Source organism: Erinaceus europaeus, chromosome 11, assembly GCF_950295315.1.
Source record: "Erinaceus europaeus chromosome 11, mEriEur2.1, whole genome shotgun sequence".
NCBI classification, from domain to species: Eukaryota; Metazoa; Chordata; class Mammalia; order Eulipotyphla; family Erinaceidae; genus Erinaceus; species Erinaceus europaeus.
Genome location: NC_080172.1, coordinates 116,871,574 through 116,880,958, shown reverse-complemented (window position 1 = coordinate 116,880,958; position 9,385 = coordinate 116,871,574). Strand labels below are relative to the sequence as shown.

The 9,385-nt window shown below is 53.5% G+C and overlaps 1 protein-coding gene across 1 annotated transcript in view; it reads right to left on the bottom strand.

Moving 5' to 3' along the window:
- IGSF21 (immunoglobin superfamily member 21) overlaps nt 1–9,385 on the bottom strand; it is an 84,047-nt gene that overhangs the window by 11,735 nt on the left and 62,927 nt on the right. The window lies entirely within an intron of this gene.

The window sequence follows — 9,385 nt, the reverse complement described above, 5'->3', positions numbered from 1 at the left end:
AGATATGGATTCCCTCAGAGGAATCAGGTGATTCAGGTGATGAGGAAGCTGCATAGCAAGGCAGTCAAGGGCCCCATCCTCTGACGTGCAGTGCCAGTCCTGCCTCTGTTATCACTCACTGGGCAGGTGACACCCCCCCAGTGGCTTTTCCTTGGTGCATCTGTTTCATTCCTGAAAATAGAATTCACTTTGCCTGCTAAGCTGACATAAAGCACAGGACTACGACAGGCACTCACCTGCCAAAGTCATTATCATTTCTGTGACAAAGTCTTCTGGTCACCTACCCAACAACCATTCTCACTCTTATTTATTTTATTAGTGACTAAATGATCCACAAAATGCTAAGATAACAGGAGTATAACTCTGCACCGTTCCCACCACCAGAGTTCTGTGTCCCCGCTCCCTCCATTGGAAGCCGCAGCGGTTCTCCCCAGGTCACAGATATGGGCTGCCTATGATTTCTATAACTATCTATCTATATTTATATATACTTGCCCATTTTTCTTCTTTTAAAATATTTTATTTATTTGTTAATGAGAAAGATAGGAGGAGAGAGGGAAAGAACCAGACATCACTCTGGTACATGTGTTGTCACGGACTGAACTCAAGACCTCATGCTTGAGAGACCAGTGCTTTATCCACTGTGCCACCTCCCGGGCCACCCATTTTTTCTATAGTTCTGCCTTCTCTTCCTTTCCAAGTCACACTTACACCTGTTACAACTTCTGAGTGTCCTTCCTCTTCCCCCCTTCTCTCTCTGGGTCCTGATGGAGTTGGAGTTCAGAGCCCTCTGGCCATCTTCCCCTGTCATTTCTCCCCCTCTGGGAGTGTGGACCAAAATTCTTTATGGGGAGCAGAAGGTGGGAGTTCTGGCTTCTGTCATTGCTTCTCCACTGGACATGGGTGTTGGCAGGTGGATCCACACCCCCAGCCTGTGTCTGTCTTTCCCTAGTGGGGCAGGGCTCTGGGGCAGGAGCAGTGGATTCGTAGTGCTGGCACTGAGCCCCAGTGATAACCCTGGAGGCAAAAAGAAAGAGAGAGAGAGAGAGAGAGAGAGAGGGAGGAGATTGGAAGAAAGGAAGGAAGGAAGGAAGGAAGGCAGGCAGGAAGGAAGGAAGGAAGGAAGGAGAGAGGGAGGGTGTTGGGTAGTATGCCAGCTCCCCCTGGCTTCTGCTTAACCATATGCCTATATAGGGATTGGTTTGATCCCATTCAAAGCTTTGGTCTATTTACATAAATCACTTTTACATTTACATAAAGCACTACACTCCCTCCAGGGCATTGGTGGTTTAGTGATAGAATTCTCACCTGCTCCACCCCCTCTCCTTGTCACACCCTGATCCTCTCCTTGTCACACCCTGATCTTCCACCAGTCACTTTTCACTCCACCCTCTCTATGTCACATCCTGTTTCCACCCTACTTGGAGAGTATAAAAACAGCTGCTCTTCTGATTAAAGACACTTGGAAATTGCTTTCCGGCTCCGAGAGTTCCAGAGTGCATCTCCTGCGGAAGTTAGTGCAGCACGAGTTCCTGATCCCTCTCCCACACAGCAGCCTAGATCGGCTCCAGTTGAGTTCTCTCCAACCCAGAGAGCACTAGCTCGGGAAGAAGCACCCTCAAGCTATCCCAGCAGGAGGGAAGGAAGGAAGGATGAGACCAGACTTGACTGAGAACCAACCTATAATACTAGTCAGCTCTAGAATTCCCCAAGCTCAGGAAAGGAAGGATGAGACTGGACTTGACTGAGAATCTAGGCTATAATCCTAGTCAGCTCTAGAATTCCCCAAGCTCAGGACATGTTTCAGTCGAGTGTTCCTGTTACCAACGCTGCAAACGAGGAATCACATCATTGCAAGACTGGCCAGCTCCTCATAGGGCATGAGCGCTTCCACACTACGATCATCATCTCTGGCATTATGCTATTCCACTGCAGAATACTGTGCCCCAGTATGGTTCCGTAGCCCCATCCACTTGGTCGATTCCAAATTATATTCCTCCATGAGGATCATTTCTGGAACCATCCATTCCACCCCAGTTCCATGGCTGTCAATCCTTAGCAACATCACCCCGCCAGATATTCGTCGGGATGCGGCATCATCTAAGTTCATTTCCCACGTCTACGCTTGACCGGACCTGCCAATATACACGGATATCTTCGCCCACCCTTTCCAACGCTTGACGTCTCGTCATCCAATCTGGTCTCCTACGCCTACACTGAACTTCTCTGTTCCAGACTCTTGGAAACAGAGCTGGCAGTCAGCTGAGGTCAAGAACAAACACCTCATCACAGACCCCTGCAAGCGTCCACCCGGCTTTGACCTAGCACATTATGATCGGGCCCTCCTCAATCGCTATTGAACAGGCCATGGCCGGTGCACCGCTATGTTCCATCGCTGGGGAGCCAGAGACGACCCGAACTGCCCCTGCGGCTCCAGACAGACTATGACCCACACAGTCAACGACTGCCACCTCTCCAGATTCAAAGGAGGTCTCGAAACTTTACATCAGGCTCAACCTGACGTTGTTGACTGGCTACGGAAGAAGGGCAAACGCTAGAAGAAGAAGTGACTGGTGGTCCTGGGACGAGGTCCCCTTCCATGCTGTTTTCACAGTGACACAGTGAGACGAGAAGACCCGCTTGCCCTGGCCATGGAGCCCCTATAACAGAACACCCCAGGCGGAGTGGATTCAGTGAAATATCTCCTTTGGTGGTGGTGTTGTTTCTCTCATTCTGGGGACTGGAAGATTAGTGACAACGTAATTAGATTACTTTTTTTGTTTTTACCAAGCAGTACTGGGGAGTGAACCTAGGACCTCAGAACCTCAGGCTCAAAAACCTTTTGCGTAACATTATGCTAGCGCCCCAGCTCACGTAGTCAGTTTTACAGGAAGACTCTTGCCTGCCTTTGAGATGGTCAAATTCCCCTGTGTCCACACACATCTCCTCTGTGAAGGGAGAGCGCTCTGAGGTGCCCCAGGGAAGGACTTGCATGTATCCCCAAGTCCTGTGAAGCCTCCTGCTGTACATGGGGAGCAGGGGGGTTTTGAACCCATTGTCACCCACAGGGGCTTACCCTGGTGGGCCACCACTCAGCCCCATATCTATCTATATATTTTTTCTTCCCTTCCCTTCCCTTCCCTTCCCTTCCCTTCCCTTCCCTTCCCTTCCCTTCCTTTCCCTTGTCTTCCCTTCCCTTCCCTTCCCTTCCCTTCCCTTCCCTTCCCTTCCCTTCCCTTCCCTTCCCTTCCTTTCCCTTGTTTCCCTTCCCTTCCCTTCCCTTCCCTCCCCTCCCCTTCCCTTCCCTTCCTTTCCCTTGTCTTCCCTTCCCTTCCCTTCCCTTCCCTTCCCTTCCCTTCCTTTCCCTTGTCTTCCCTTCCCTTCCCTTCCCTTCCCTTCCCTTCCCTTCCCTTCCCTTCCCTTCCTTTCCCTTGTCTTGTCTTCCCTTCCCTTCCCTTCCCTTCCCTTCCCTTCCCTTCCCTTCCCTTCCCTTCCTTTCCCTTGTCTTCCCTTCCCTTCCCTTCCCTTCCCTTCCTTTCCCTTGTCTTCCCTTCCCTTCCCTTGTCTTCCCTTCCTTTCCCTTCCCTTCCCTTCCCTTCCTTTCCCTTGTCTTCCCTTCCCTTCCCTTCCCTTCCTTTCCCTTGTCTTCCCTTCCCTTCCCTTCCTTTCCCTTGTCTTCCCTTCCTTTCCCTTCCCTTCCCTTCCCTTCCCTCCCCTTCCCTGTGTTCCCTTCCCTTCCCTCCCCTTCCCTTCCCTTCCCTTCCCTTCCCTTCCCTTCCCTTGTCTTCCCTTCCCTTCCCTTCCCTTCCCTTCCCTTCCGTTCCCTTCCCTTCCCTTCCTTTCCCTTGTCTTCCCTTCCCTTCCCTTCCCTTCCTTTCCCTTGTCTTCCCTTCCCTTCCCTTCCCTTCCTTTCCCTTGTCTTCCCTTCCCTTCCCTTCCCTTCCCTTCCCTTCCCTTCCCTTCCCTTCCCTTCCCTTCCTTTCCCTTGTCTTCCCTTCCTTTCCCTTCCCTTCCCTTCCCTTCCCTTCCCTTCCCTTCCCTTCCTTTCCCTTCCCTTCCCTTCCCTTCCCTTCCCTTCCCTTCCCTTCCCTTCCCTTCCCTTCCCTTCCTTTCCCTTGTCTTCCCTTCCCTTCCCTTCCCTTCCCTTCCCTTCCTTTCCCTTGTCTTCCCTTCCCTTCCCTTCCCTTCCCTTCCCTTCCCTTCCCTTGTCTTCCCTTCCTTTCCCTTCCCTTCCCTTCCCTTCCTTTCCCTTGTCTTCCCTTCCCTTCCCTTCCCTTCCTTTCCCTTGTCTTCCCTTCCCTTCCCTTCCCTTCCCTTCCTTTCCCTTGTCTTCCCTTCCTTTCCCTTCCCTTCCCTTCCCTTCCCTTCCCTCCCCTTCCCTGTGTTCCCTTCCCTTCCCTTCCCTCCCCTTCCCTTCCCTTCCCTTCCCTTCCCTTCCTTTCCCTTGTCTTCCCTTCCCTTCCCTTCCTTTCCCTTGTCTTCCCTTCCCTTCCCTTCCCTTGTCTTCCCTTCCTTTCCCTTCCCTTCCCTTCCCTTCCCTTCCCTTCCCTTCCCTTCCCTTCCCTTCCCTTCCTTTCCCTTGTCTTCCCTTCCCTTCCCTTCCCTTCCCTTCCCTTCCCTTCCCTTCCTTTCCCTTGTCTTCCCTTCCCTTCCCTCCCCTTCCCTTCCCTTCCCTTCCCTTCCCTTCCCTTCCCTTCCCTTCCCTTCCCTTCCTTTCCCTTGTCTTCCCTTCCCTTCCCTTCCCTTCCCTTCCCTTCCCTTCCCTTCCCTTCCCTTCCCTTCCCTTCCCTTCCCTTCCTTTCCCTTGTCTTCCCTTCCCTTCCCTTCCCTTCCCTTCCCTTCCCTTCCCTTCCCTTCTCTTCCCTTCCTTTCCCTTGTCTTCCCTTCCCTTCCCTTCCTTTCCCTTGTCTTCCCTTCCCTTCCCTTCCCTTCCCTTCCCTTCCCTTCCCTTGTCTTCCCTTCCTTTCCCTTCCCTTCCCTTCCCTTCCCTTCCCTTCCCTTCCCTTCCCTTCCCTTCCCTTCCCTTCCCTTCCTTTCCCTTGTCTTCCCTTCCCTTCCCTTCCCTTGTCTTCCCTTCCCTTCCCTCCCCTTCCCTTCCCTTCCCTTCCCTTCCTTTCCCTTGTCTTCCCTTCCCTTCCCTTCCCTTCCTTTCCCTTGTCTTCCCTTCCCTTCCCTTCCCTTCCCTTCCCTTCCCTTCCCTTCCCTTCCCTTCCTTTCCCTTGTCTTCCCTTCCCTTCCCTTCCCTTCCCTTCCTTTCCCTTGTCTTCCCTTCCCTTCCCTTCCCTTCCCTTGTCTTCCCTTCCTTTCCCTTCCCTTCCCTTCCCTTCCTTTCCCTTGTCTTCCCTTCCCTTCCCTTCCTTTCCCTTGTCTTCCCTTCCCTTCCTTTCCCTTCCTTTCCCTTCCCTTCCCTTCCCTTCCCTTCCCTTCCCTTCCCTTCCCTTCCCTTCCCTTCCCTTCCCTCCCCTTCCCTGTGTTCCCTTCCCTTCCCTCCCCTTCCCTTCCCTTGTCTTCCCTTCCCTTCCTTTCCCTTGTCTTCCCTTCCCTTCCCTTCCCTCCCCTCCCCTTCCCTTCCCATCCCTTCCCTTGTCTTCCCTTCCCTTCCCTTTTCTTCTCTTTCCTTCCCATGCCATCTTGCTTTATATATATATATGCCTCCTTTTTATTTTAAATTTTTAATATTTATCTATTTATTTTCCCTTTTGTTTCCCTTGTTGCTTTTTATTGTTGTTGTAGTTATTATTGTTGGTGTTATTAATGTTGTCATTGTTACATAGGACAGAGAGAAATGGAGATGGAGAAGACAGAGACGGGGAGAGACAGACAGACACCTGTAGACCTGCTTCACTGCCTGTGAAGCGACTCCTCTGCAGGTGGGGAGCCGGGGCTCAAACCGGGATCCTTACGCTGGTTCTTGTGCTTTGAACCATGTGCACTTAACCCACTGCACTACCGCCTGTTGACTCCCTCTATCTTTTTTTTTTTTTTTTTAATCAAATGGGTCTTTGGTAGTCAGTCAGCAAACATTCAGGTTGGGCTGTCTAGGAGCCACTATTCTATTTTGTTTGTTTATTTATTGTAACCATGCTGACTTTTGGACTTCCTACTCAGAAAAGCAGTGGCTACCCTTTGCCCATCGTGTAAGGCTCCCCTCCTGCCCTGGAACTCTGACCTTGAGCTCAACTTACCTCTCCTTCCACTTCCCACTGCCATTGCTAGTTCCTTGGTTTATTCCTCTGCTTGTCTGATTTACTGGAGCCTTTGCTCAACTCTGGTCAATGGCAGTGCTGGGGATTGAACCCAAGTCTCTTTGCATAACCATTATGTTATCTTCCCAGCCCCTGCCATTACATCTTTTAAATAATAATAATCCACAGAGTGAAGCAGAGAGGAGAGAGAGATGGTTGTGAAGATAAGAGGGAGAAATGGAGGTCAGCAGGGAGGCCCATCCTCCTCAGCCCCACCACTTCCGAAGCTTCACTCCCACAGATGGGGTCCAGGGCCTTGAACTCCCGTCCTTGCCCAGAGTAACATGTGAGGTCTAAGGGGTGTGCTCCCTCCTGGCCCTCACCCAGCCAACCCTTCAGTGCTGTTACCATGTCCGTCAAATGCAGCATAAAGCCTCAGTTACACTTTTGAAGAAGCTGCTCCCTGTAACTAAACACCCCGTCCCATCCCGTCCTACCTGTTATTCTGTGGAGACAAGAGCACTGCCACCTGCTGAACTGCTCCGTGACAGACCCCAGGTGTCCTCACCCGACTCTGCATCCCCCACACCTGTGCCCTCAGCCGTGCCCGCCCACCATGCCTTCACCTGCTGCTGGAGAGCCACGTGGTCCCTTTAGAAAAGTGAGGCAGGCTCCACAACCCCTTTCAGGCTTTAGCGCCAAGTGCTAGAAATACGGGTGCAAAGCAAGTCAAGCAGAGCCAGAAGCGTAGACAGAGGGGTGTTTAATGCAATAGCCGGGGGAGAGCTTGAGAAGTCCCAGCCGCAGGACCCAGGAGCCAGGAGCCAGGACCCAGGACCCAGGAGCCAGGAGCCAGGACCCAGGACCCAGGACCCAGGACCCAGGACCCAGGACCCAGGACCCAGGACGCAGGAGCCAGGACCCAGGACCCAGGACCCAGGACCCAGGACCCAGGACCCAGGACCCAGGACCCAGGAGCCAGGACACAGGAGCCAGGACCCAGGACGCAGGACCCAGGACCCAGGACCCAGGAGCCAGGACCCAGGACCCAGGACCCAGGACCCAGGAGCCAGGACGCAGGAGCCAGGACCCAGGAGCCAGGAGCCAGGACCCAGGACCCAGGACGCAGGACGCAGGACCCAGGACCCAGGACGCAGGACCCAGGACCCAGGACCCAGGACCCAGGACCCAGGACCCAGGACCCAGGACCCAGGACGCAGGAGAGAACGCGGCTGGGGGGAGAGGAGCTGAGCCGCCCCAAGTGGCCACTCCAGTGGCCTGATTGCCTGCACTGGCTAGTTCTGCCGTGGGAAGGGTCATGGCGTGAGTAGTGTCCCGGAATTTATGACCCTTTCAGAGATGGTTTAATCGGATGTGTCCAGGAGTGAATCTTCCTGTGAGGGTCAAGGGTCTGCTTGTTCTCAGCACACTCCCTTCAGGCTTCTCAGAACCTGAGTTCTTCCCGTGAAAGGGGGGTGTCAGGCCTCAACGTGTTTCCTTCACCCCCAACCCCACACACATACTTGGGAACACCTGAGTCATCTGTGTCTGTCTTTCTTTCTTTCTTTCTTTCTTTCTTTCTTTCTTTCTTTCTTTCTTTCTTTCTCTCTTTCTTTCTTTCTGTAGTCAGCAGGACATCACTGCTCTAGGTCAACAGAGAGAGAGAAAGATGAAGAGAAAGAGAGACCACAGGGACTGAGTGGTGGCACACCTGGTTGAGTGCACACGTTACAGCGTGCAAAGCCCTGAGTTCAAGCCCCTGGTCCCCACTTGCAGGGGAAAGCTTCATAAGCAGAAGTAGAGCAGTAGGCGTCTCTCTATCTCTCCTTCTCCCTATCTCCTTCATCCTGCTAAACTGCTCTCTGTCATATCAAATAAAAGTAAAATTAAAAAATTAATTTTCTTAAAAGAAATGAGAGAGAGAGAGAGAGAGAGAGAGAGAGGCACCAAGTCCCAGCTTCCGCTAATGTGGTGAGAGTGGCCCACAGGGTCACCTGAAGTCCCAGCTTCCTCTAATGTGGTGAGAGTGGCCCACAGGGTCACCTGTCCACTTTAAGCTATTCGGTTGTCAGAAAAGTCATGACATGTTTTTCTGATTTTCTATGCCAAAATGCATGTGTCATGACTTTTTTCTGACATCCCAATATTTTGCTGGCCTCCTACTCCTGTCTGGAAGCCCCCCACACTTTTGGTTGAGTCCCCCGTGCCCACCAGACAGGCAGATCACACTGGCACCCTCCCCAGGACCCCAACACCCCCATCACCATGGCTGGAAAGCTCGCTCTCCACACCCTGCAGGCCCTCTAGATTCTCCAGCAATAAGCTCCCTTTCTTTCCTTCCTTCCTTCCTTCCTTCCTTCCTTCCTTCCTTCCTTCCTTCCTTCCTTCCTTCCACTGTCACTCACTAACTCCCAGGGCACTCCCCCTGGGCTGGGTGTGGGGTGCAGTGTCCTAGCCCTAAGGAAGACCCACACTGCCCCTGTGCTACCATCCTGGGGTCGGAGACAGCGGCCAAGGTGACATCGGCCTGATTTCCCAGAGGCCTGGGGACTAAATGGGACCAGCTCTGAGCACTCACGCTGCCTCTGTGCCCAGGAGAAGCCAGGAGACCCTGGCACAATGGGCCGCTAGCTCCCCAGCTGGGCGGTACAGCCAGTCGGGGTCTCCACAGGGGAGAGGAGTGGAGGAAAGAGCCAGAGAAAGGACCATGGAAGAACTGGCCCCTTGGCGTGTGCCTTCCAGCTGCGGCCACACAATGGAACTCCCCGGGCAAGGTGACTAGAATGCACCACCCTCTGCTCTTTTGCCCCCTCAGGCCCTAAAGCTGGATCTAGCTCTGGGGAATGGGAAGTCGCTTCCCGTGTGTCTCCAGCGGCCTGGCCCTTGCTGGGTCCTGAGTCCTCGCTGAGTAAACAGCAGTCCGTCCCCCAGACACCCCGCTCATCAAATACTAAGACAGTCCATTTGCTTGTGCATGAGTGCACTGCCCACTGAGCTCTCTGCCCTCATCTACAGCCCAGAGAACGGTTGCTGCACCCTCCCTCTCTCTGCAGGACCCCCACGGGACTCCCCAGCACTGGCACCTGGCCCACCCTGCCCCCCAACTGCAGCTCCATTACACGCGACCTCCAGCATGACGCAGAGGCGGGCTCGTGGACAAGCAAACATGGCGAGCCTGGCCATGCTACCAGGTCCCTCTC